This window comes from Cricetulus griseus, chromosome 3, assembly GCF_003668045.3.
Source record: "Cricetulus griseus strain 17A/GY chromosome 3, alternate assembly CriGri-PICRH-1.0, whole genome shotgun sequence".
NCBI classification, from domain to species: domain Eukaryota; kingdom Metazoa; phylum Chordata; class Mammalia; order Rodentia; family Cricetidae; genus Cricetulus; species Cricetulus griseus.
In genome coordinates this window covers 262,961,140-262,985,969 of record NC_048596.1, presented here as the reverse complement: position 1 = coordinate 262,985,969, position 24,830 = coordinate 262,961,140, and the positions used below count along the sequence as shown (strand labels likewise).

The 24,830-nt window shown below is 46.7% G+C and overlaps 1 protein-coding gene across 7 annotated transcripts in view; it reads left to right on the top strand.

Annotated features, from left to right (window-relative positions):
* Positions 1-24,830, top strand: part of Gfod1 (glucose-fructose oxidoreductase domain containing 1) — a 100,339-nt gene that overhangs the window by 11,294 nt on the left and 64,215 nt on the right. For 2 of the 7 annotated variants that reach the window (XM_035442936.1, XM_027410437.2), the window contains exon 1: positions 11,818-13,484. The exons of 3 other annotated variants lie outside the window; for them this stretch is intronic. The gene's annotated coding sequence lies outside the window, so the exon portion shown is untranslated. Of the gene's footprint in view, positions 1-11,604; positions 11,786-11,817; positions 13,485-13,535; positions 13,774-24,830 lie in introns of those variants that run through there. 2 more of the 7 variants (XM_035442937.1, XM_035442935.1) reach the window with 2 other exon arrangements.

Here is a 24,830-nt window from a genome sequence, read left to right as displayed (position 1 = left end):
TCCGCCTCCAGAGTGCTGGGAATACAGGTGTGTGCTACCACCACCCAGCTAGTGCCAGGCCTTTTGATCCCGGAAGAACCCGTGAGCATATTTGGCAGCCAGGTCCTGTGACCTGGGCTGAGGGAAATTGGACTTCATAGTAATTTCATTCCTACCTCCTGACAGCATACTGGAAGACTCCAGGAAAAGCATAGCTTCTATCTTCATTATTTCTCTCTCCATCCCCCCTTCCTTTCATCTGAGGGGAGAGGTTTAACAATCGAGAGGCACAGAGCCTCAACTCAAGGGTGGTCGCTATTTTGCTGATTATTATGGCTTTTCCCTCCTTGTTTGAGTCCGGTCAATGCTATGGCAGAACTATCCGTTGGTGCGAACATTTCTTGGGGAACCTAGGCTGTTGTATTCCAGCTTGGCAGAGCTTGGAGGGGGTAGGAGAGAAGAGCTGAGAGCATGCATGTGGGGTGAGGGATTACTGGGGGTAGTGTAGGAGAGAAGTGTGTATTTGAGAGTGTGAACACACATGTGACAGAGTTGAGTGTTTGCAGAGTGGCCGTCCACTGAAGCCAAGTACACAGCCCTCAGTTTGGATTGCTGGTTATTTGGAGGTATCCCAGGGAACTCTGCTCATCTCCTACACGAATACAAGAAATGGTGGAAAATGAGCTGTGCTTCTCTGCTCTGTCTCCTCTTTTTCCCTAGAGCTAGGGCATCAGAGGAGAAAAGAACAGTAGCCATAAAAATAGAGAAGGGGGATGCTGCACGGTTTGTTTGCAAATGCTTTTGTTTCCTGCAGCTCCACTGAGAGGGACAATTGTTTACACCCTATGATGCTGCTGCTCTCAGAGAGTCCCGGGAGACAAGTTTGGAGCCTGTGGGGATGTGCTTGTCTGATTTAATATGCAGGGCTATTCACGTCCAGAGTACAGAGAGCCTGGCTTTCCCCCTAAGGCTCCTGGGTACCACAATGCTATGTTTGTCTGTGGAAGTGAGATTTAGCCACTCCTTCCTGACCAAACACAGCTGCCTCCATCCACAGCTCACAGCATAGGGGATTCCAGAGTCATGTGTGTCCCGAGCCCTCACTGATCTCTAGTGGGATTATACTGGCTCCTTCAGGTCCTGAGAAGACCTGCATTACACTTCCTGGTTCCTGGCTTGGGTGCTTTCTAGTTTTTAGATTTCTTGATTTGTTTATTTTTAATTGTGTGTGTTTATATAGGTATGTGCAGGTGCCCATAGAGACCAGAAGAGGGCATTGGATCTCCTGGAACTAAAGTTATAGGCAGTTGTGAGCTGAGGGTGTGGATGCTGGGAATGGAACCCAGTCCCCCTTTTAAAAAGGACCACAGTGGAACAAAGAGCTACAGAATGCACAGTCATGAGAAGAGACACAGACAACTCTCTTCCTTGCATGTTGAGTTCTGGGAAGTTCCCAAGTGAAGGCCTGGATATGTTTCTTAATGCCACAGTGCCCTGTCGTTATCTCTTACAGACATATGGCAGTTTGTGGAAATCCAGAGCTGACCTGGATTAAGGAAGCAGCTGCAAGGATGCTGTAGGAGGAGCAACAGCCAATTCCACCACTGGGTTTTATACATCATTGACTTGATTTGCAGGTCCATGCTTATGTTGGCATAGTCCTTCATAGAGCTTTGACTGAGTCATTTACCCGTCAGCTGATATGAAAACCCAAGAAGAAGGGAGGCTGGATATGAGATCTGGTGCCTCAGACAGAAGACCCTGAGGAATAGTGGAAAGAGAATCCTACTAGCAGTCAGATACCTCAGGCAGGTCCTGGGGGTTTGGGGAGGGGTGCTGTCACACCCATCTCCTAACTAATGCCTCAGGAAACCAAGTCTCAGAGGAGTTGAGTGGCTTGTCAGTGTTCTTAGACCTAATCATTAACAGCCACATCAGGACCAAACCCAGGTCTCCTGAGAGGAGTCTCATGTGCTATGGGATTAGTTTGTCAGTTGGCATGTGCGTTTCTCTAACAAGGAGGAAAATGAGGAGCTGACTTCTAGGAAGCTCTTCTGAGGAAATGAAATAACAGCAACAAAAGACATCTCCCCACTCAGCACTTCAGTGAAGTCTTCTTTATAGTCAGTAAATCTCTAGAAACTTACTGTTCCATGGTGGAGACACTTAAACACAGGAAATGCACTTTATATATATATATATATATATATATATATAATATATAAATTACATGTAGCCATTGGAATTCTATATTGGGGAGGTAGCAAAAATGAAAAACTTTATAATTATAGAAAAAGAAAAAGGATACAGATATTTATATATATATTGATGATTATATAAACAGACTTGTTCACATGGTATTGTTAAGGAGAAGGTTTTTATTGTAGATATGAAAGAGGAGAGCCAGAGGCATCTGAAAGAGACCAGCAGAGAGAAAGTAGTGGGCCAAACATGGCCATCTGACTGGACCTGGCCAGGGGAGAAGCAGGAGCAGATCAGTAAGGAGAGATGGGGCGCAGAGAGGGATATTGAGAAATATAGGGTTATAAAAGTATCTGGGGGCGGGGAAGCTCCTGAGCTGGGGCCTCCGGTGTTGAGACGAGTGATGTGTATCTGACCCTTACTTTGGGGAGAAGCCTATGCTCCGGGCTGGAGGACGACTATTTATAACCCTAACTTTGTGTGGCCCAAACCCAAGCACAGCTGGAGGGAGTCGCTCTGTTTTCATCCTTTCCTTTGCTGCTTGAACTTGAACTTGTATGAAAAATGAAGGTTTGGTTGACTTCTACCTTCAAAGGACATAGGAATGAGGGGCGGAGCATGGTGTACCCCTGTAATCTCATCCCTGAGACAAGAGCATCAGGAGATGAAGGCCACCTTCAGCTACATAGCAAATTCAGTGCCAGCCTGGGCAATATGAGACACTGACAAGAAACAGCAGGTAGTTAATTGCCAGGACTGGGCCATCACATTTTCATCATTGGTGGGGGATGGGCTCACGCGGCCCTGTTTCTCCTAGAGGTTGTGTGGGGAGGGGTGCCATTTTCTTCAATGATGTAGCCGTAGCCAAACTGCTCTTGATTCACTAAAACACCTCCTGCGCACACTTGGGTAAGTCCTCTTAAAAACTCTGTGAACCACACACAAAAAGAAGACACGAGAGTAGGAGCTGAGAAGAAAAATTCCAGTGTGAGAGAAGAGACTGTGGTGAAAATGACTAGAATTTATTATATAGAAGCATGAGACCATCAAACAATTAAAAAGATTAAAACAAAACAACAATAAAACAAAGAACCTCATGAGAAGACAATCCTGTGTAGCAAGGGTGTTGTCGTGAGAGGCAGGGCGGGTGGTGGTGGTCTCAGTCTCACAACTGACTAACTGTAAACCTTGGGCTGGGGGCCTTCCTACAACTAAGCATTTTTCCTGTAGCAGGCAGGTGCTAGAGGGGATTTTTAAAACCATCTCTCTAGTTCCCACTTTGAATATCAATTCGAATAACTTGCACCAGTGGACCAAATTATTTGGTTTTGTAGCTATTTTTAGGGTCAGTTTCATTGCCATTTCTGACATGTAGTTGATTAGTTTGGCTTCTTCTTCTTCTTTTTTAATCCTTTATATAAACACAACAGTTCTGCTCCGTACAAGGAAGCGACCTTCCCTCTCTCCGTGAGGGAGGAGATGAGTTCCTAGGGCAAAGTCACAGGGCTGGGGAGGCTTAGTGGAAAGGATGCTTGCTAATAGTGTGTGTGTGTGTGTGTGTGTGTGTGTGTGTGTGTGTGTGTGTCTGTCTGTCTGTCTGTCTGTCTGTCTGTCTGTTCATGCACGTGTGTGTGCACATGTGCCTGTGTATGTACATTCATGCATGTGTATACACACGTGCATTAGCCCATGTGTGTTGTGCCCATATATATATATAAAATTTCTTTAAGTACACTGCTGAGAACACATCAGTGTGGGTAGCTGCTCCTACCAACTGTCAAGCCAGCAGTTCAGTGGGGGTTCTGTATAGTTTCTGGGCACAGATTTCCCAGCCCAGTGGGTGTTGGGGATGAGTTAGTATCATCTTCTGTTAGATCCTTACAAAGCATAGGCTCCACTAGACTAAGGAACAATGTGATCTTGACAAGTCCTGGGCAGGTCAGGGTTATTTGCTACAGCAAAGCCCAGGTCAGATAGTTGATGATAAACTGTAGTCAGAGAGGAGTTGGAGAGCACCACCCTGTCATGCTTGCAGCCAGCAGGTGCTGTCACTGCATCGGCTGCTGCAACTGGCTCTCGGGAATGCCCTCGCTGTTCTAAAAGACAGAGGACATTCTCTTACTCACCTCTAGGAACAAGAAACCAGTGCTCTTGATTCAGACCCCTCTAGGAGAATCACTCAGTTAACTTGAAGGGGAAGAAATTGGGTTTATTTCTCTTATTTTTTCCTTCTGCCTTCTTCTGAGATGAAAACCCAGGCCATATGGCCACCCACAGAAGGCGCAGTATTGCCTTGTAGCTTCCAAAAAAGTTATATAACAGTGAATCATGAGGCTCCGAAGAGAGCCAAGGAGCCAATGGAGGCTCATGTGCTGCCACACAGGTCACATTTGGGTCACCCGACACCAGGGGTGGCACACATCTTTCCCAGGACTCGTTTTACACATTTGTTTAGATGTTTGATGGTTTTTATATATGACTAGGCTTCCTACAATCCAACCAAAATGAGTCATTCTTTTTATGGTAGTGAACCCTGATGGTTCTTCTTGACCTATGAGATACTTGGTGTGTCGAAAGTATCCTATCCCACCTAGGTATTGGATGACCCTGGGGGTTCCATGTTTTTTTCTTTCCTTTCCTTTCCTTTCCTTTCCTTTCCTTTCCTTTCCTTTCTTTCTTTCTTTCTTTCTTTCTTTCTTTCTTTCTTTCTTTCTTTCTTCCTTTCTTTGTGTGTGTGTGTGTTACCTCCTGGGATTTGAACTCAGGGCCATTTACATGTTAGGCAGGCTTTCTAACCCTATCACTGAGCTGTAGCCTAAGACCTTCCCCTCCCCCACCCCTTTTATTTTGAGATAGCCTCTTACTAAGTTTCTCAGGCTGGCCTTGGACTTATGATTCCAGGTGTCCTTTTAACTGGTCTTTCTCTCATCCCTTAAAGCATTTAGGAAATGCTTCAGGTAAGCTTGGTAGGAATGAGTTTTCTTCTTGTGATCTCCTAGAGGTCCTCTAACCTCTGTGGCCTCCATTCCTCTTATAAAACAAGGGGTTCTTTTATGGTGGTTCTCAAGCTGGCTGCCTAGTAGGAACATCTGGGAAGGAAGGTTTCAGACGTGCTGCCCCCCCCTCCACAACCCCCAGCTATTTCAGTTTTTCAGGGCTGAAAGTATGGATTTTTTTTTTTTAATTTCTCAGAGCCAAGAACCACCCACTTGCAAGTGGCATGGGTCATACTTCACAAAGTTTATAAAGTGTGACATAAAAAGGCACCCCCTGTAGATTCTAGCTCTGTAGGTCTGGGGTGGCCTGAGAATCTGCATCTCTAGCCTACATCATAGAGATGGGTATTGCTGATTCATGGACCAAGCTTTGAAGTTGACATAGAAAACCAGTTAATGGCAATATGAGACACAGTAATGTTTTTTAAAATGTGACATAGGGTCTGGAGTGTAGTTGGTATTTAATTGCTTGCTTAGCACACCTGGGGGGCCTGGGTTCAAACACCAGCCTCATACATGCACACATGCACACATGCACACATGCACACCCACTAGCATGCACGTACAAATTCACACAATACAAGCAATATACTACTGGAATGACCCCAGGGGAAAGAACACTTATTTCTGGTAAAGGAAATCAGAGGTAGTCACCCAAGAGGAGGAAGCATTTGAGAGAGCACTGAATTATGAAGAAGGAAGTCAAGGAAACCTGGGCTCTCCAGGGAAGCAGGGTCAAAGTGGGGAAGGGAGAGGAGAGAGAGAGAGAGAACTGGGGGAAAGAACACCAGTCAGTGGGCTCTGGAGTGGAATGGGCCACTCTTGCCCCAGGGAAGAATTGCTCTGCTGGTCCACAGACTGTCTGCTGTCTCCTTCACAGGGCAGCCTTTTACATGTTTTAAGGTAAGGATTGGACGAGGCCCACCCACAGGATTCAGAGAATCTGTTTTACTCAGTCTATGGATTTAAACAAGAATTTCACATAAAAAAAAAACAGCAAAAACACTTAGAATTAGATATGACCATATGCTTAAATATGGTGGCCCGTCCACATAGACACAGAATCAGCTATCATGGTGGGGGGACAAGCCCTCCATGGTGTTGTACGTGTGTGTGTGTGTGTGTGTGTGTGTGTGTGTGTGTGTGTGTGTGTGTGTGTACTGTAGTACTACATAACCATAGCTGGCAAGGGAAGACCTTGTGGCCCAGGCAAGCAAGGCTGATTTCTGGACACCTCTTGGTCTTTGCTATCGATGCTATCTATGGTCAGCCTTTGTTCTGCTTTTACATACTAAAGAGCCTGTCTTCACACACCCCAGAATAGGCCTGGGCTCAGCTGAGTGTATGTATCCACATCCCATCTGTGGACACAGGAGTCCCGATGGGTATATGAAACTGTCCAGTTGCCCAGGTCTATGACCAGAAGAAATGGATTCTAGGAGAAGCACTTATGGAGAACTCATCTGGTCCAGATCAGTCATATGGAAAGGGGAAAATTAGTAAGCATGAGATCACTTGGACACCAGGGCACAGGCAGCCTGCTGCTGTGGGGGTGAGTTTATGTTTTACACACATGCATATGATCTATAGGATACATATATCTAATAGATGAATAAGGAGGAATCTGGATTTTGTGACATGACACCCTTCTTCCACTGGCATGTGATATCTTATGGAATGTTCTAGTTTTTCCATTTTGCTAAAAAAGACTAGTGACTGGCCATGGCCTGATCTGTTACACCATTTTCACAGTGCCAAGTGGATGGATACCTGCTGAGAAATAAGAGCCCCCAGTCCTGAGATAGGGCAGTGGTAACGGGAACAGCGATGTCCAGTGATGATGGTCAGCTCTTCTGTCCAGATAAGAAGCCCCTCCCTCCAGGTCCCCCAGTTGTAGTTAGTGCAAATGATGGACTGAATTTAAGTTTTAGCTCACTTGAATACAAATTTTAGCTCATTTAAATTATTTAATTTTAAATTTTGGTTCACTTTTACTAATCTGTGGCTCCTGTGATAGAGAGGCAAGTTCAGGGTACTGCCTAGCAAAATGGCAATAATGCCTAAGTCCATACAAAACTTCTAAGCAAAACACTCTGCAGGGTCTTCCTTTCTGCATTCTGGGGCCTAGAAAACCCTGCTGGAGATGTCTATGCTGGGATACAGTTAAGGAAGCATCCAGGGCTGTGTTGCAGGTAACCATGCTTTGCATCTTTAAATGCTCCTAAGCCTTTTCCTTCTTCCATTTGTGGTGCTTGATTGCTCGACTGTGATACTGTGCTTGAAAAGACGGGTGCTCTCTACACAATGACATCTTGGTGTGCTGGTTTGCTGAACTCAGGTAAAGAGTGGGAGATGTTTTGCTCCTGGTCTCATGTAGCCCAGTCTAACTTCATACTCACTGTGTAGCTGAGAATGACTTTGAATTTCTGATTCTGCTGCTTTTGCCTCCCAAGTTCTGGGACTACAGGGTGTGTGTGTATGTGTGTGTGTGTGTGTGTGTGTGTGTGTGTGTGTGTGTGTGTGTGTATGTGTGTGTGTGTGAGCCTGGTTTATGTGTTGCCCATCTCAGATGCAAGCCTTAGCTTCCCTTGCTAGTAGATAAGCACTCCATCCACAGAGCCACACCTCCAGCAGCCCAGCGGTTGCTTCCTGACCTAGAGGAGCAAACCCACTGGCCAGATCCATCCTAAAGGAGGATGAGGGTGGGAACTGGGGGCCTGTGTCAAGCCACCTGTTTGTTGGTGTCCTGTGATGTTTGTAAGCCGGTGGCTCAGTTCCAATTTGAGTTTAAGTCCCACCCTTTAGACATGGAATAGGCCAGGTTTCCCATTGATTCCGGATGGAAGGACTCCTGCTGGGGAAATGAAGTGACCCAGGAAAGGCTCAGGGGTGGGAGGATCATCCCCATTCTAAGGAATGTTCTCCCTACAAAGGCTTGGGCTTGGCAAAGCTCGCAGAGGTTTGGTTACTTGACTTTTCAGAGCTTGGGTTCTGCTGCCAGCTCTCATATTTGACCTGACTAGAGGTGAATTGACAAGTGTGTGAAGCCACAATGTTCATCAAGGCCACAAGTGATGGGAGATGCTACATTTGGGCTCTTATGGAGGGTGCCACATCTCTCCCTCTGCTTATGAGGAAGGGTGGTGTGTTTCTGAATCTCACTGCTTCTTGGGCAATCACCTGAGCCATGTCCCCACACGTGTTAATGAAGCTGTCTGTGCTTCTGTCCTTTCTCAAGCTAGCTGATCTACCTATTTTGTCACCTTGTTAAGCAGACTGGAACGTTCATTCAGGGGTGAGAAGTTGATCGGGGTGTGGGGGGTTGCTGGGGAAACACCAGGCCTCTAGAGGTTTGCTTTCAGTGCTGTTTGGGGTTTTATTACACCCCCCCCTTTTTTTTGTTACCCATTCACAAACTAGAGTCACCTGGGAGGATAGAACCTCATTTGAAAAAAAATGTCTCTATCAGATTGGCCCATAGGCATATCCGTAGGCATTCTTTTTTGTTTGTTTTGTCCCCAGACAGGTTTCTCTGTGTAGCTCTGGTTGTCCTGGAACTCACTCTGTAGACCAGGCTGGCCTCAAACTCACAGAGATATGCCTGTCTCTGCCTCCCAAGTGCTGGATTAAAGGTGTGAATCATGCCCACCCAGCTCTGTAGATACTCTTAATGGGAGCACCCAGAGCACTTGGGTGGTACCACTCCTAGGCAGGTGGTCATGGGAGAGTTAAAAACAGCCAAAAAGTGTGGTGGTTACTGCTTGAGTTTCTTCCCTGACTTCCCTTAGAGGTGGACTGTGATGTGGCAACATAACTCTTTCCTCCCCAAGTTACTTTTGGTTAGTGTTTTACTTGTATACCTGGTGTTCCAGACACCAGGGCAGCTGGAATTCAAACCTGTTTGTTGAGGATTTTGAAATGTTGTCTTGACTCACTGAGGCCTAGCCTAGAGTGCTATTGAATATTCACTGATTCACAGTCCCTGTTACACCCATGTGACATGTAGCAGTCCCAGGAGCCATCATTCTGAGAGGTGGAATGCTGGTCTTGTGAACTGTGGCTTGTTTGGCAAAGTCTGAGCCCGGCTTGCGTGTTTTCTGGGAAGAGCTGAGCCTGGAGTGAGGCTGAGGGTGGGAAGACTGTCAGCCCCACAGTGGAGAGTTCTTGTGTGAGCCACTGCTCAAATGGAGCCAGTATTCTTGACTTTGCTGAAGAAAAGAATTTCAGGATGAGCCCTAGGAAGCTGAGTTGGAGTTTAAGGAGACACTGTGGGAGTTAAGAGAAAGAAAAGCGCTCAGGAAAAGGGTGAGGAGCACCCAGGGCTGAGCTTCACCATCCTCCCAATAGCCAAGTAAATGATTGAGGACACCCAGAACCAAGCCAGTGGAAGCCTCCAGGTCCAGCTCTCCCTGACTAGAGAGAGCGTTAGTCATGGGGTGGTTTATGCATGGAGGATCAGCTGCTTGTGCTGAGTCTGTTGCTTCCAGATGGCTGTGAAGCCCAGGCTCCATTGATAATCAGTCTTGTTTATGGCTGCAAGAAAAGACACCAAGCGTTATCCAGGCCAGGCTCCCTCACAATCAGGTGTGTCTCAAAGTGTACCCAGAGCCACCTCACGAGACCTCAGACTGAGAAGGTGCAGTGGTGATTCCCATCCCTCCACCAGAATGTCAGGGAGCCCTGGCCATTGAGCAGTCAAGCCTTCTCATTGGCTTGTTGCTCATGAAAAGGCCAATTTATCCTCGCCCACAAATAGTTCCTAAGCACCTGCTATCTTCAGAATACAGTTCTGGGTGTTATGGGTCTTTCTAGCCATTGTTCTTCCATTTTAGGCCATGGAAAATTCCAGGTCATGGCTCAGATCCCTGGCAAGTGCCCATTTGCTTCTGGCAAAGTCTGAGTCAGGATGTACAGGGGGGAATGTGACTGGGAAGGTTGTGCTGTCCTTGCCATCTTCCCTATGTCCTCAGCCAGTCATGAGCCTGGGCTCTGCAGAGCTGTGGGCAGAGCAGCCCTGGCCATGTAGTTCTTATTTCTGACAGAAAAGCTCCATCTTTGATTTCCCATGCCCGCTAACCTACCTGTTAGTTATCAGGAAGGAGCTAAAGTATCCCACATATTTCATCAGAGTGAGTTGTCTGGATGGGCTCCCCACTTCCGGGCTCTTGCATCTCTGAGTGGGACAGGACACAGCTCAGCTTTCTGCAGGGTTAGCCTATGTCTTCTTCTAAGTCTCCTGATTTTTATCTGCAAACATTTCTTTCTTCTCAATAGTACCTGGAGAACTGAATGGGACAGCTTTTACCCTGGGAGTCCTGCCTGAGGCTTCTGAGGTCTCCTCATGAGTCTGTGAGAGGGTATCCAAGTCCACAAAAGCCCAAATCTTGAGGTCATAGGTCAAGAGTCAACACCTGCTGAGCATTAACCATCTGTAACAAAAGAGGGATCAAGTTCTACCTACCTATATATGATGGGTTTCCAGTCTTGCTTCAATGGTAGTTTAAAAGTTAACCTGTATCCAGTGAGCAAAAAACAAGTGGAACAAGCCTACATCTGTATCCATGGCAATACCGATCAACAAAAATTTGATGGAGGAGTGGGTGGGATGCAGGACAGAGTCCCTCCCTTCCTCCCTCTCTCTCTCTTCCCCGCCCTCTCTCGATTTCAGTGTGTTTTATGTGTATATGTGTGTGTATATATGTGTACATATACATTTTTCAAGATTAGAACATTGTCTAAAAACTCCATTTTCTGCCCCCAACACACACCTTTTTTATAGACCAGGTTGGCCTCGAACTCAGAGACCCACCTGCCTTTGCCTCCTGAGTGCTGATATTAAGGATGCGTACCACCACTCCAGCTAAACACTCCACTTTCTCTTGCAGTACTAGGGATGGAGCCCTGTGCATGCCACTCAAGTGAACAGCCATTGAGATACACTCAAGCAGAGAAACCTCACATTGCTTTTACCCTATGGGCTCTCACTGCAAGGGGGGCTTACTGCTATTTGTGTTATCCTGTACCCCACATTCATATTGGGACAGTCGGTGTTGAGCTGAGGACTGTCTTGAGTTGGAGCTGGGCTGAGTATGTAGAGAGTTTCCAGCCTTGGGAGGTTGTGCCCAGATCGTGTCCAGCAATATACGCTCAAGAATCCAAACAGTAGTCAAGCTAGAGGAGTCATTGAGCCAAGTACTGTCTTGTCTGGAAGTACTGCTGAAGGAGGCCTCGGGAGTGTAGATCATAGATATCTGATATCCCTTCCTTTTTCCTGGCAGGCATCCTAAAATCCGTAGAATCTCACAGTGCTGAGTGGCTTTTGAAGGCTGGTGAATGGACAGAAGGCTGGCATCCCCTGCACAGCTTCAGACTGAGGACCGAACGGCATAGGAAAGACTGGCAGGGTTAAAGAGGCGAGGCTCTCAGCCGAGCCGCTGCCCCAAGGAAGAGAGAAAGGGTGCAGGTCAAGTGGATTGTCTATGGCTTTTACCACCAAGTCTTTGTAATGAAGTATCTGTAGACCCCCCATTGTTCTAGGGAGAACACATTGAGGGAATGGCACTTCCAGACAGGGACGGAAGAGCTCCAAGTGCCCCCTGACCTTGAAGGTTAGTGCCCTTTGTAATTTTTGTTGTGCGTGTTGGGAATTGAATTTAGGGCCTCATTCCCATGAAGCAAGTGCCTGTCACCCAGCTTTGCAATCCTTTCTGATAAACCAGTAGATGTATTTCCCAGGGTTCTGTGAACTGTACAAGCAAATTAATTGAACCAGAGGAAGAGGTGACAGGAACCTTGGTTTAATTAATTAACTAATCCTGGTCTAAATAATTAATTTAATTTGGAGCCACACTTTCCCTATACAGCTCAGACTGGCCTTAAACATGCAATCCTGCTGTCTGTACCTCACCCCCAAATGCTGGGATTTATACATGTGTACTATCACACTTGGATATAGAATCATTCATTCATTCATTCATTCATTCATTTGGTTTTGTTTGTTTGCTTTTTAAATGGCGCTGAGGATTGAGCCCAGAGCTGTTTGTGGGCTCTACCATTAAGCTACTTCATAGCCTATTTATTTTATGATGACTATTTTTAATAGAGCCCCAGTTTAAAGCAGGCAAGTCAGAGGCAGGCAGATTAGCCTGGGCTTGCAGTGAAAATCTAAAGCTTGTGTGTTTGGATGTACACGCAGTCCTGGGGGCTCAGCCCCCAACCTATGGGACCTGCCACCAATTCCAGGCTCATCCTGCCAAAATTAAATTATGGTAGAGGACACCCACCCAGCTGGCATTTGCTGCTGCAGCTATGACTTGCTTATGGGTGCCCCCCCCACCCCCGCCCACAAGCCTGACATGAGAAGTCTGTAGTCTGTAGAGAGTGAGAAATTGAATCTTTTCCTGTGGCCTCCAAAGGGCTGACCATGCATGCGGTGGTGATTGGCTGGGAATGCAGGAGGTGATGGTTGGTTGGGGTAGGTTCTAGTGTGTGGGTGTGGGGACAGGTAGTGTAGGCAGGTGACGTCAGGATCTGACCTTTGAGCAACTCGTGTCTCGCCCTGTGTGTAGGTGTCTATGCTTAATTTGGCAGAGCTGTTTGTTTCTTCTCTGAATGGGCTTCCTGCATTCAGATAGGACGTCAGGTGCTGGGATGACAGTTGACAGGCAGCGGCAGGGGACTTGGGGTTTGCAATGGTTATGTGACTTAATGATACCCTTCCTGTATCTCTGTCATGACTGTCAAACTGTCACAGCAATGGTGAGTTAGGGTGGGGTTTCCTCTTTAAAATAACACGTACTCTGGTCCCCGGTGCCTGCAAAGCAGTGACAAGGTGGCCCTCCTACTCACAAGGAGTTTCTCTGAGCCTGGGGTTGGCTTTCCCTTTCAGGAAACCAAACCCGAGAAGGGCAAAGGGCGGCGTCTGGAATTACTGAGGTGACTCAGTGATAGGGACTTCTGAGAGAAGCAATTGTGGGTGTGCCCTCAGTTCAACTGGGTCAGAAACCTGACCATGCCCCCTCCCCCACATGCCCTACGTTCATCCACCCGCTGCCAAGCTTCCAGAATTGTTCAGGAGGCACACGCTTCTGCTAGATGCTTGCCAGGACAAGAACGGGAGGCCATGAGTGCGCATGTGTATAGAGCATGTGTAGAGGGATCTAGGTCCGGGGGCCTCGGGTGACTAAATCCCAAACTTGAGGGAGAGCCACAGAGTCAGACAGCAGGAAGTCTTACCTAAAGCCACTTATCGTGTATTTGAGGTTTTCACATCCGCACAACCAGTTTTCCTGTCAGCAGCCGCTAGAGGTGAGGCCAAGGCCCTGGGGTCTGAGGCGCTTCCTCGGTTTCTTCCCTAGAGTCCCTTGTAGAGCAACTGTCCCTGTCCTCTGCCCCTTTGCAGCCTACAAAGGACTGGGCAGTGTTGGTGTCCAATCCTGGCTGCCAGCTGTCCCCCTGGGTGGCATGTGGGAGGGTGGAGAACACGATTAGCGGACTTGTGGAGAGTAGGAAGTGTCTGCTCTGTAAGGTGACATTCGAGTGTGGGGACCATGTGATCACAGATGGGGAAGGCTGTGCTCCTCATTCAGAGGAACCGGTGGGTAGTGTTAGCTACTTATTTTAAAATGTTTTTTTCTCCTCTTGTTTTTTTTCTTCTCTTGTTTTCATTTATGAGGTACTGGGGATTGACTAAACCTAAGGCCCCATACACTAAGCGTGTGCTCTCCCACTGAGCGTTCTCTGTTTTCATTTTAAGACAGGGTCTCTCACTCCGTAGTTCAAGGCTGGCCTTGAATGTGTAATCCTCCTGTCTCAGCTTCCTAAACTGGCTAAGATCACAAGTCTGTAGGGGCCTGCTCAGCAGTGGTGGGATTTTTTTGTTTGTTTTTTGTTTTGTTTTGTTTAAGAGAAGTGTCACAGAAAGGCTGTGGAGTAGAATGGGCACTGGTGGGGGCAGGGGAGGGCCTGTTGGCATCCCATCTCTTCTCTCTTTAGGATGATAGGGCAAATATTACCCTCTGCATGTGTTGTCTGTGGGATTATGCATTGCTCTTGGAGGTTTTAGCCACTGGATGGGCTGATGTAACAAACCATAGAAGAACAGGTTTAACCGTGACCAGTGGGGGTTTATTCTAAGTCCAGGTGCTTTGGGGGTGTGGTTCTTTCCAGGACTGAGAGGGTCTATGAGGGATCTTGGCTCATAGAAGCATCCCCTCATGTCTTTTTAATTTAATTTATCTATTTTAATTTTAAATGGTGTTTGCTCTTGTGTGTATGTCTGTTTCTAAATTTTCCCCTTTTATGAGAATAGCAGTCATATTGGCTGGGACCGACGTTAATTAGAGCTAATTAGACCTGTGATAATCCTTTGTTTTTCTTTTGGTTAGGTTCTTCTTAAACAAGCATACCAAGTAGCAGGTTTTATTATGGAATTTTTATATATACTTCATTCTTATTTGTCTTTTTTGTCAGCATTCCTGTTCCCCCGCTCAACTCCTGCTTGTCCCCTACCCTCTCTCCTCTGTAACCCTATTTCTACTTCCATGTCACATGTATTACAGTCCCTCCTTCCCCTAGACTCCTATTTCTAGGAGCACTCCCTCCTACGTCATGGTCTCCTTTCTAGTTTCATGACCTTTCCCATATGTACGCATGGGCACACACGCTCACACATTACAAATAAAATCTAGGATCTGCGTGTGTGAGAAAACATGCAGTATTTGTCCAAGTCTGGCTTAATCTGCTTAACATATGGTTTTTAGTGCCATACCATCCATTTTTCCTGCAAATGTCATGATTTCATTTTTCATTATAGATGCCTAAAATTAATTAGGGTGTGTGTGTGTGTGTGTGTGTGTGTGTGTGTGTGTGTGTGTGTTACATTTCTTTATGCATTTATCTGTTTGATCAGGCTGGTTTTATTACTAAACAAGATTGATTGATCCATGTCCTGTTTATTGTGACTAGAACAACGATAAACATGTATACCCAAGTATCCTTCTGGTGGATTGACTTAGAGTCCTCTGGATATACCCAGGAGTGGTGTGTCTGGGCTATGCAGTAGTTCTATTTTGAGTTTTTGAGGAACCTTACTGTTTTCCATAATGACTATACCAGTTAACCCTCCAAACCACATTGAATATGGTTTTCTCTTTCCCCATAGCCTCACCATCATTTGTTATCCTGATGGCAACCATTCTGGTTGAGACAACTTCATTTACAAATAAGGTAGCTTTCACAGATGTCAGGGGCTAGGATGCCAGTAGCTTTGGGAGAGGGACATTCCAGCCTATAGTGAGGACAGATGGCGTTTGATGCTCTCCTTATGCGAGAAGGCCATGGGAATGTATGTTGTAAGGTCTGACGGCCAGGGATGGATGGCCGCCATTGACAGACTGCATGTCTCTGTGCAGTGTGTCTGCCATGCGTCCCTATCAGCAAACTGGCAGATTAAAAAGAGAGTGATTGACAGCTTCAGATAATTGTGCGTGTGTGCGCGCGCTTGCGTGCGTGAGTGCGTGCGTGCGTGTGTGTGTGTGTGTGTGTGTGTGTGTGTGTGTGTCTGTATTTGAGTGTGATTATTCTTTAACATTTGGCTTAGTATAGCTCTTACCTAATCTAGGTTGCTCCTCCTGCTACCTTATTTTTACTCTTTGGTGTAGGGCAGTGTGGTTCTCAAGCTTCCTAACGCTGCAACTCTAACGCAGTTCCTCATGCTGTGGTGACTCCCAACCATAACATTATTTTTGTTGCTACTTCATAACTGCAATTTTGCTACTGCTAGGAACGGCATTGTAAACATCTGTGTTTTCATATGGTCTTAGGCAACCCTGTGGAGAGGTTGCTTGCCCCCCCAAGGGGGCAGACCCACAGGTTGAGAAAGAACCACTGTTAGAGGTTCTCTCTGTGACTCTCAGGCTGGCCTTCAGTTCATGATCCTCCGGCTTGAGACAGTATGCCCCACAATGCCTCGCTTCCTGTTGTGATTTCCATCTCTGCTAGTCTGCTTGTTTGTCTGAAGTTATAAAAACATACTACTATTGAGGAAACCTTAAGAAATGGTGATTTGAAAGAAGTTGGGATGCTTGCTGCCTGTGCGTCTAGATCTATATATCTTCAAATGATTCAATAATTGTCCCTGCAGGGAATCTGCAAGGGCCCATTGTATTTTGGATATTGAACAAAATTACCTTTTGTTGCGTGTTCCATTCATCTAATAAGCATTTATTCAAGCATTACTATGCACAGAACACTTTGGTCGATGCTGAGGTGACTACAAAACAGAAAGGATAATGTCTGGGTTTGAGATGCCTGTAGCCGAGTGAGAGCAGACATAATGTAAGGAAGTGACACAAGGGGAGAAGCTGTCTGCACCCTGTGGCTCTGGATAAAAACCCAGGCAGTCTTTGAAGCAACCTCATGGAGGGCAGTTCAGTTCCTTCTCCTCAACCTGCATTTTAAAAACGTAACAGAAAGTCACCCGGAAATGGAATTCTTTTCTTTGATAGTATGCTCACAGGACTGGAGGTGGACTCCAATGGGAGGCAGTGTAATGTTTTGCTGTTTCCCACATGGTATGGGATGTTCAGGAAGTTCTCTTAGTGAAACTGCAGTGACACATGCCTGTTTCATTTAAGAGGATGAAAATGGAGGGAGGTTCTGGGTGTGGCCTAGTGGACGGAACACACAACATGGACCCCCATGTCAGCATAGGAAGTACCCTTGGCCCCAAGGGTGAATGTAACCTGCTGACTTAGCCTGTGTCCGGTATCTTTGGAGTGAACATTCCTGCCCTTGGTTCTCACTGCTCAGTCTGATGACTTTGGTTCCATTGTTGGTCTTGTACCATCGTCCCCTGAAATGGCAGTTGTCTTCGTTAGGGTTTTTATTGCTGTGAAGAGATATCATTACCATGGCAACTCTTATAAAGAAAATATTTAATTGGGGTGGCTGGCTTACAGTTTCAGAGGTCCAGTCCATTATCATCATGGTGGGGAGCATGGCTGTATGCCGGCAGATATGGTGCTGGAGAGGTAGCTGAGAGTCCTATATCTTGCAGGCAACAGGAAGTCAACTGAAACACTGGGTGGTATTCTGAGCATAGGAAACCTCAAAGCCTGCCCCCATAATGACGCACTTCCTCCAACAAGGCCATACCCACTCCAACAAGGCCACACCTCCTAATAGTGTCACTCCCTGTGAGATTATGGGGGCCAGTTACATTCAAACTATCACAGCAGGGAAGACAGTGCACTGACAGTGTACAGACCTCCAGACCGCTATGGTTAGCTAGTGGCAAGCTCCATCCTTTGATCTCCAGATAGGTTTTATTTGTACAAGCAAGATATCACCACACCTAGGTCCAAGGCAGGCAAGTTGGCCTTTGGTTGTCTTCACCCCTTAAGCATCTGGGAGGTCTTCTCACATCAAGTCCCAAGCCATCTCCAGGGGCTCCAAGTTTTTCAGGATGGACCGACCTTGACAGAGCCTCTGTTCTTTCTGGCCTCTTGTTCCTTATGGCTGAACTCCCAGCTCTCTCTGATTTTACCAGGCCCAGTTGGTTGTACAGCCAGGCTACCACCTCAACCAGGCCTTTATACTACATGTCCATTCCCTTCATCCTAGATCTTTGGGTTATGCTAATGGCCATGGATTAGGGCCCAGACAGCATCAAATTCACTTCCAAGGTTGGGGTGGGGGGGATGAGTAAATTGCTTGCTACTCCAGCACAAAAGCCTGAGTTCAGATCCCCTATACCCATGTCAAGTTGGGCTTGGCAACATTCATCTGAGATTCCAGCACTAGGGTAGAGGTAGAGATGGAGGTAGAGATGTACTGGCTAGCCCTTCTGGTCAAAACAGTGAGCTTTAGGGTTAGTAAGTGATTCCATCTCAACAAAGAAGGTGGAGAGTGATAGAAGATGACACTCAAAAGTCAACTTCTGGCCTCCACATGCACATATGTGTGCTTACACATGGATACAGAGCATCCATGCTAATATGCTCACACAAAGCCCTTCCCATGTCAAGAACTGGAAGCATCTGGCAAAGGAGAAAGATTTCCAGTGCTAGACTCCCCTGGGTTTGTTCCTCCTTTGTATTCCCAGGAGAGTGACCCGGAACTTTCAGGGTCCTCTGGTTCTGAGAAACTTTAATGTCTACTAACAGCCTGGCCAGGATTGCCAGAGGTGGTCCCTAGATGAGCATCGAAGCATTGAATCAGATTGGCCCAGCCACAGGTGAGAGCCTCCCTAATGTTAAGGTGTGGCAAGATGATCTCGAGGCCTGGGGGTTTGTGCTTCCCCACCTGGCTTATCATCTAGGCCTAAGACACTGTGCTTGGAAGGGCCTGCTTGTAGGCATGAGGCCTGGATACCAGTGCACAGTTCCCTTTGCTAAACAATAGGCAGAAATCCCTGTACCTACACCCCATAAACCATCTGCTGGACACTCACTTTCCATTTGGGAGTCTGGAATCCAGGGATGGTACAAGCAGGACACACACACACAATAACAACCCTAGGAACTGAGTCTGTGATAAGAGAGTTGGATTTGTGACAAGCCGGCCAGGTCGACAGCCCTTCATTCACACTCCTGGTCATGTCCAGGTGCCGGGAGAATCCTCTGAGTGTTGGGAGTGGATTCGTGGTCACTGCCTGATCTAATAGGAACTTCAGCGTGGTTAAAGAGTGTGTGTGATGATGTGGCTGGAGATGCAGCTCAATTGGTAGAGTCCTTGCTGAGACTGCATGAAGCTCCGGGTTCGATCCCCAGCACTCCCCAAAACTGGGTGGGAAAACTCGGCAAGGAATCATGGCTCAGCTGGACATTCTATACCATGGAGGGATGTGTCGGAACAGAATTGGGTAGGGGTAGTGGTGGTAGGTGGTGTGTGTGTGTGTGTGTGTGTGTGTGTGTGTGTGTGTGTATGCATGTATATGTGTGTGTGTATGCATGTGTATGTATTTGTGTGTGTGTGTCTGTGTGTGTGTGTGTATGCATGTGTATGTATTTGTGTGTGTGTATGCATGTGTATTTGTGTGTGTGTGTGTAGGTGGTGTGTGTGTAGGTGGTGTGTGTGTCTGTGTGTGTCTGTGTGTGTGTGTGTGTATGCATGTGTATGTATTTGTGTGTGTGTGTATGCATGTGTATGTATTTGTGTGTGTGTGTGTGTGTGTGTAGGTGGTGTGTGTGTAGGTGGTATGTGTGTCTGTGTGTGTGTGTGTGTGTGTATGTATGCATGTATATTTGTGTGTGTATGTATGTGTGTGTGTGTGTGTGTGTGTGTGTATGATTGCATGCATGTGTGCCCTCTCACCTGCCTTTTTTCCTACTTCACTCTGGGGACTGTTTAGCAGCTCAGTGACTGTACACACTCCAGAGCCAGCCTTGTGTAAACCGGGAAGTATTATTCCTGGAAGACCATGTGGGAGCAAGTGTGGTGTCTCTGTTAAACATACCTAAGGCAGTGGCCATGACTTTTGGCTGAATCACATACCTGCTCCTCGATGCTCTAGGTACCCGTGAGAGTGCTGTGGGGGAAGGGTAAGATTTGTGCCTAGAGTGACAAGAACTGTTGAGACTCATTCAAGCTCTCATATTTGGCTGTTGAGACTCATTCAAGCTCTCATATTTGGCTGCTTTATCTTTTGTGGACCACAAGAAACCAAGTCTCAGTGCAGGCAGATGGCCTGATTTAATGGCTCTGCCTAATGATTGTTTTTAACTTTAATATGGTGGGAAAGCAGTACTCATTTAGTAAGAAACATAGTTAGAATTTTGGTTTGGGGTCTTTCCCAGGCAGTGATAAGCACTTTAGGTCTCTGCTGTGATGCTGAGAGGTGGTAGCCAACAAAGCTCTTGGGCAACCCCACAGTCACGCTGCTGCCAGATCATCTTCTGAGGGTCTAAGCTAGAATGTTCCATAGGCTAGGCACATTAAGTGGTGCACTTTTCTCCTTAGGATATTTTCAGTTTGCAATGATGTTATGGGGCAGGACATAAGCAAGCTGGAAGCTGAGGAATGTCTCCTTGGTTCTTCAGGCAATCCCTTTTTTGCTTACAGTTGGTCCAAGTTGTCCCAGGTTGCCCTGATGTCTGACTCCAAGGTCAAGGTCAGAAGCAGTCATTCCAGCCGGCTTTGTATTCCAGCATTTAAAATTAGCCCTGCTGTAGAGAGCATCTGGCTCAGTCTCCACAGGCGGGTGGGGCCGGCTGTCAGCTTTAGCCACAGAGCCAATCAGAGGCACAGCCAGTCTCTCACCCCAACTCCAGGTAGAAGTGCCGCCCTCCAAGGTTGCACTGGGAGTTTGTAGAGGGTTTAGTAGCAGAAGTGTCTGGCTTTTCCTCTAAGTGTTCCGAGGAAGTGTTGATGTCACAGAGCGATTATGAGCAACATACAGGAAGGCAGCAGAGACTGACCCCCTTGCATTTGTGAGGAAGGCTGCATGTTGCTATGGCATTTGGAAACTTCCATTTCCTTTTAAGAATTGTTCTCAATATCCTTATTTGGTGGAAGACCAGTAAGAGCAAAAACAGCGAGGGGGTGGGGACTTGAGGCACCTCTTTCCTACAAGTGACTAACAGGTGCAGGTGGCAAAGACGGAGTGGATATGCTGGACAGAGGTGTGACTCACATCCTGGGTGGGATGGAGTGGGGTGGTGTGAGATTTCATCGCAGCACACAGTTTAAAACTCACACAAATTGTTTATTTCTGGAATTTTCCATGTAATATCTTTGACTGTGGTTAGCCATGAATACTGAAACTGCAGAAACCAAGTTCAGATAAGGTCTACAGATATATGTCTCTGTATCTCCTTTCTCAAGATGCCACTCACATATCCCCTGGTCTCAGGTCCTCTGTGCTTTGTCAGCTAGCCAGCCCCTCCTCCCCCACCGATCTTGTCTGCTGCCATCATGGGATGGTACTTAGCTTGTAACATTGCCTCAAATGTATGCTGTTGCATGCTTCTGTTCCCCTCACCTATTTTATTTCTTCCTAGTGACTTTGCCTGGAAAACTCATAAATACTGGTTAGAATGCATCCAGCCATAAAGAAGAATAAAATTTTTGTCCTGTGTGGTTACATGGACAGCAGGCATGACAGTAGGTCTAACGAAATAAGCCAGGCACAGAAAGTCATGTACCACATGACCTAATGTGTGAAAACTAAGAAAGCTAATTTGGGCTGGGGGTGTGGCTTAGTGGTAAAGGGCTTGCCCAGCATGCACAAAGTCCTGGATTCCATTCCACAAGAAAAAAGAAAAATAAAAAGTGAAAAACCTTCCAGAAGCTGGGGAGAGGCATGGTACAGATTTCCTTTCAGATCTCTTAGGAGGAACCTCAGGAGGCTCACATGATGGGCCTACACTTCTAGGATCTCCAGGCTCTAGCACTGTGAGACTGTGGTACTTTGTCCCAGCAGCCCTTGCCAGCTAACATGTCTTCCACCTTGAATCTTCTGTGATCTTTTGTAATGGTAGAAAATCAGCCAAGTGCTTTTCTTTAGCATCTAGGCTTAAAGTTTTAGTACACAGGTTCCAAAAAAAAAAAAAAAATCTCCCTTTCAGATGAACAAATGTTTGCCACCTAAAACTGGATGGCCCCAGAATTCTGGAAGTCACTTCAGCTTTGGGTAGCTAGAATGTGGGCAGAGAAGTCTGGTGAGGATATGGGGTGTGGCAATGGCCAGTGGTGAAATGCAAGGCCTGGCACATACATGGTGGCTTCTGAAATCCTTTACGCCACCTGGAGAGACTCACAAGCGACAGCGTGCCAGAATTCTCCTTTTTCTTGGGATCCCGTTTCCTTGTTATGGCTTGAGTCTGAAAAGCCCCCAACAGGCTCATGGTTTGAGTGCTTGTTTCCCCAGCTGGTGGCGCTATTTTAGGAGGCTGTGATAGTAGGGGGTGAGTGGGATCTGGATGGCAGAAGCAGGCCACTAGGGGTATGCCTTTGAAGATCGTACCCTTGCACTTGGTTCTGTCATGGTCCCTGCCTTCTGGCTAGTTACTATCTGAGTTTCCACGACACATTCTGCCACGTTACCTGATGCCACAGACCCAGTCTTTTTTGCCCTGTTCTCCCTACCATGATGGATGGAAATCCCCTGAAGCCACGAGTCCAGATAAATCCTCTGGAGAGTTAATGCTGTAAGGTGTTTGGGTTAGACCAAAAGGGACTTAACACACAGGGTTTCCCTCTTCTCAAATCCGTGTGTATTTGCAGAGTAGATGTGATTCGATGGCCCATGGCAGGGGTGTGTCTGACAGATAGCACTGTTTAAGTCAGTCACCATGACAGGCTGGGGAGATGCCTCAGTTGTGAAGTGCTTGTCAAAGAAGCACGATGACCCGTGGTTGATCCCCAGGACCCATGTAAAGCTAGGCATGGTGCCACACACACTTGTGTTGCCCGATGCCAGGGAAGCAGAAACAGGAGGATCTCTGGGGCTGGCTGGCTGGCTGGCCTAGCCCACTGAGTGAGGTCCAGGGCAGTGAGAGTCCTGGTCTCAAAGGCAAAGATGAACACTGACTGAAGAATGTCACCAAAGCTTGTCCTCTGGCCTCCAGTCACACACACCTTTATACATACACACATGTGCCCACATGCATGCGTGCTCACATGAAAGTCACTGTGAGACTCAGATGGCCACCGCCAGCCTGGTGTGACCCTTGGCTACTGTTCTCCCCACCTCCTGGCCCAGTTTGGCTGTATCCGCACCCCAGGTTCTTCCTGGGCTGGATGGCTTTCTCAGAAGGTCTGTCCTTCCCTGCACTGCATCTGCTTCCGGCTTAAAGCCCAGGACCACTGTGTGATCCAGTCAACTTCCCACCTGACCTCGAGCTAACACTTCACTTCTATGTTTGCATTGCTCTGGTCCTGCAGGGGCAGCCAGCATGTTAGTTCTAGGGCACAGTTTTGGAAGCCATAGCAAACAGACACATGTTTGAGCTATTTGTTTATTTTAGGGACAGTGTATTGCTATGTTGTTCTGGCTGGTCTTCACTTTCTATGTGCTTTAGACTGATGTGGAACTCACAGAGATCCACTTGGCTTTGCCTCCTGAGTGCTGGAATTAAAGGTGTGTGCCGTCACTTGGCCTGTGTTTGAGCATTTTGAATATAATTTGAAGTAGATACCATCTAATAATTCAGGTCTTTGAAAGACCTGTCGTTGTTAGACTGGAGTCAGGCTGTGGCATCATTAATGTCTGGTTCTTGGCTGGGTTGGGCCTGTCAGCAAAGAGGACAATATTATAGGTGCCAACTCCAGCATGGTGGCTTTGAGTCACCCTTCCTTTGTCCCATGTTCTCGCCCCCACAATTTTCTGCTTTATGCAGTTGAACAGATAGATACCCAGTCTTCCTTCTGCCACTTAGCACTCCTCCTCTTCAGAAAAGGTCTCATGCAACACACACTGGCCTTGAACTCATTATATAGCTGAGGATGACTTTGAACTCCTGTTCTTCCTGCTTCTACCTCCTGACCGGCACACATCTTCTCACCATGGCTTCTATGCTCTGCCACTCTCAAGGGATGCTGTCTTGAGAGATCTGATTCACACAGTAGTGTCATGCTCCAGAGGTTCAGATGGTCTGCTGTTGGACATATGGACAAAGCTGTGCCCCATGTGGCCTGACATTGCTGGTCCCTTTAAGCTTAGACATGTGTCTGGGGTGTTGTCCAGAGGCATGAGGATTCTCTGTTGTAGACTAAATCTCTTGATTCTTCAAAAATAAGGATGACGCTGTTTATTTTAAAGCAGGCTCATTAGCAGGAATCTAGACCCTGCTGTAAGAGTCTTTTCTTTATTTCAGAGCCATGGCTTTGAGAAGACAGGAGCCAATGTATTGCCAAAGGACAGGAGATACATGCTCTTGGCTCTGGGAAGTCTGCAGCATCAGCAACCTAAGATTGTTTTAATTTTTGGCTATTTGGTATGCGTTGGGCGGGATCTTGGTCTCTTCAGATGATGGGCACAGTGCAAGGGCAGAACATTACTGCTACAATTGGGGGAAGATCACAGCCAGGGTGGCCTGGAGATTGCATTTAGATTTATATTTCATTTCCTCTTTGCCCAACTATAAGTAGAAGTACCCAAGAGCATCAGGGAGTCTGGCCTCCTAGGAAGACAGAATCTGCTGAGTGTCTCTGTAAGACGGGAATGTTGCCAGCTAGGGACACTGGAATGCTAACTGCTCCCCTGTTTTCCTCACCCATGCCACCTGTGGCAACTACTAAGCCTATTGCTTTAATTGTGTTTGGTCTCAGCTTATGGATACAGGTGTACCCATGTCACCCTGTTACTGACATCAGTGCTATCATAGCAGGATTGATATTTGTGTTATAACCAAGTTTTAAATATATATATATGTTACATTATAACACCTCTTCCTCCTGACAAAGTTATTTCTAAGATTATATTCTTTTGTTGTTGTGGGCTACAATGCTATGGTTTTTTTTTTGTTGTTGTTGTTTTGTGTTTTTTTTTCCCTGCTGCCATGCTCCCCACCATGACAATAATGAACTAAACTCTGAAACTATAGTCACGCTGCTAATTAGATGCTTTTACTTTTGTCATGATGCCTCTTCACAGCAATAGAACAATGACTAAGGTAAAAGCGGGCACCAGGGACTGGAATATTGCTGTGA